We start from the raw sequence: 3,471 nt of genomic DNA, 5'->3' as shown, positions 1-3,471 counted from the left end.
CCTGCTGAGCTTCCTCCCCACCCCTAATGTAGGGTGGGTGGTGTGTGGGAAGGAGAGAAGGAAGCTGGAAAGGAGGAGGAACTACAGAGATTTTCAGGGAAGGGAAAGACGAAATAGTGGGGGAAGGGGAAATGTAATGCCCCTTGTAAGTCCATGTGGGTCCCCTGCTTTTCAATATAGCTAATTCCCAACATGGCCCAATCTGTTAAATCCATATATTGGAGCTATGAACAGAAAAGCCCCAGTTTGCAGAAGAATCTGAAATCTAAAAAACAAATACACTGGGAGTTTATAGGCCTCCAAAACAATAGCAGCAGCTCCTGTAGCTTTAACAAATCCCTTCAGTGGCTGTTGCTAGGTAAGCACAACAATATGGCCAGTCATCAAACCTTGGGTCTGTCAGTAAAAAGTATGGGGGAGAGGGAAGGGCCCTTTCCAGGTTTGTTTTGGCCTTTGAGGGAGGCCTCCTCAGGACCACCAACCACTAGGCACGTTGCTACCACAGAACCTGCATGAATCATTCAGGTACAGCTGATTGCTACTTTTTAACAGCAGCCACCTACCCCACAACCCCTGAGGTGTAGTGAGGTATAGTGGTTAGAGTTTCAGATTGGTAGGTTTGAATTCCTACTATGCCATGGAAATCCACTGGATGACTTTTGGATAGTCACACACTCTTAGACTTACTTACTTCATAGGGTTGTTTTGAGGCTAAAACAGAGAAGAGAATGATGTGAGCTGCTTTGGATCCCCATTGGGGAGAAAGACAGGATAGAAATGCAATAAATAAATAATAAATACAGCTGAAGATGGGAGGCAGATAATAGGTAGGTTGGTGAGTGAGGAGGAGAGAAGGAAGCAGGAAAAGATGGGTATATTGGAGCTGCCTGGAAGAAACAGTGTGGGAAGTGATACAGGGAAAAATAAGGTGCCCCTGAGAGCCTTTGCAGATTTCTTGACCAGCCTGGCGACTACCCTGCACAGCTTGGCTCAAGTTTTTCCAAAGAGAGATTGCCATGGGGAGGGGAGGAAAGAAACTGAAGAAGGGGGGCAGATACAGTTAAGTTTGCTGGTGAGTCAGAAGGAAGCAGGAGTAGGGGAAGCTCTATGGGGGCATTCAGGGTAAGGAAAGAAGAAATAATGAGGGAGGGGAAAATGAGATGCCCCTTGCAAGTCCTTGCAGGTCCCCTGCTTTTCAATATATCTAATTCGAACATGGCCAAATTTGTGGATACCTAAACCCAGAGAGTAGATCTATAAACAGACAAGACAGATTTTTCTTCAAACCAGAAAAATGCCCCAGATTTGTGTACAAATCTGAAACCTACAAATTTTTACACAGGAGAGGTAAATCCTGGCAACCTTAGCTGTGACACACAGAAATAAACTGCTTCTTGCTTCAAGATTTGTTGGGGGAGGGGGTTGAAAAGAAAAACAGATTAAAATAGAGGTTCTCTTGTAACAAATGAGCTATTGTCAAGGTCCCAGTGATTCTAGCTCTGTCCATCAACTGCCGATACAGGATTGTTTCAGAGCCATTTTAAATGCTGTTGTCTTTATATAATTGCTGTGTCAATTTGTATGCTTTCAAAATGTAAAATGGCAATATTTAAAGGTCATAAATAAACTTTGAAAATGGCCTTTCTAATCTTAGAAAATGATAACTGTCTTGGGAAAAAATATGACTGCCCCTAGACTCGCTTTGGGAGTATGAATTTATCTAATGAAATACCTACAGCCCTCTTTTCTCCAGGGATTCAAGGCAACTAACAGGAAGATAGTACACAAACAGAATCGTAAAACTGCAAAGAACAGGATTGCCTGAAAATAACTACAATCAAATACCCCATTCAGCCTTTATTTGTTTTTTAAACATGTATATGCCATCTCATCAGAGTTCAAAGTAGCATACAACTATAGTGTGTTAAAATAACCTATCAATTATACAAACTAAAGTAATTATGAATATATATATATATATATATATACACACACACACACACACATATATAATCACACAGCATTTAACTATGACTCTAGCCATTGGTCCTAAAATGACCTCTGCAACTGTGGCCCTTTCTGCACTCTCCTCCAAGCAATTTTGCTCTAAAATTGAATTCAACCTTTTAAATCCATTTCCCCCCCCAATTCTGCACCAAAATTGAGTTAAACCTTCTTTTTATTCTGTCTCTCCCCCCACCCCCTCTTAATATTACATTGACTCCCTTCAGTGGTCAGCCTGGTTTCAGCCCTGGGTTATTTGGATGCTTTTTTGTCGTGGACTTAAATTGCCTCAACTTGAATACTGAGAAAATCTGGAATGGCAGGCAAATGCGGAAAGGACCTGTGTGGGTTTTTATAGACTCTGGAAAATGCCAAGAGGAATGAATTAATTAAGTAGAGAACATACCACAAAGTAAGGGCCATAACAGAAAAGGAACATGATCTTCCTGATGAACAGATGTTATTAACACCAGAAACATTTTGGGGCAAGAACAAGCACCTTAGGCTTAAATAGAGACTAGGATCATAGCAACCGCCAGTCCAGTTGTTTCAACATAAGCCGATTATATACTCATGGTAACTTACTGTCATGGATATGGCCAGAAATATAGGGGAACAGTTGCTGGTTTTGACCAAAAAGATCATGGAGGATGTTTCTGCAGACCAAAAACAGAGCCCGTCTAGTCTCTTGACTAAGCATGCCAAATAAGGAGTCTAGAGACCCAGAACAGAATATCCTTTGAGAGGGGTAAGAAAGAAAAAAAGTACCACAATTATATGGTCTTGTGTAGACCATATAAACTGTCTAATCTATATCAATAGTTATTACTTGTTGAGGGCCAGGTGCAGAAGTATCTGAGAATGGCGAGAATGTCCAGCTTCATAGAAGTGAAGACACAGTTCAAAGGTGGGGTATATTGGTTGAGGTCCAACAGATACTCATATGTACAAGAAATTTGTAATTACTGTTTGTTGGGTATTACAAGTTGAAAACACTCAGTATATCTGGGGTTAAATGTTTGTTTATGTTACTCACAGGAAGTCACATGTTTTTCATGTAACCAATGTTCTTTAGCTATAGAATACCCGGGAATTTTCTCCCTGATCTAGGAATTTGATTGGGACTAAAGTGTCAAGGTGTATTAGCATTTTATAGCTCTCTTCCCGTCTTTGTTTGGTGTTCTGAAGAAGAAGAGTAGCCATCATGTCACTCTTCTAGTTTTGTCTTTGTAGAGTAAGGATGTAGCCGATTATGCTCTGTTGTTATTTTCATCCCAGTTACCCTTCCCATGCTAGAATTTAGTAAAAACTTTATATTTTAATCACGCATGAATTATTTTACTCTGGCACTGCTGGACTATCTTATCTCTGCTAAATACAATTTTTTTCAATATCTCACTATCACCCAACACTGTTTTTAAATATACTTTGTTATAATAAAAGGAAAGCTAAGCAGGGTTGGCCCTG

The sequence above is a fragment of the Gekko japonicus genome, unplaced genomic scaffold (assembly GCF_001447785.1).
Source record: "Gekko japonicus isolate JY-2015 unplaced genomic scaffold, Gekko_japonicus_V1.1 scaffold2816, whole genome shotgun sequence".
In the NCBI taxonomy this organism is placed as follows: domain Eukaryota; kingdom Metazoa; phylum Chordata; class Lepidosauria; order Squamata; family Gekkonidae; genus Gekko; species Gekko japonicus.
Note: the sequence above shows the minus strand (reverse complement) of the source record.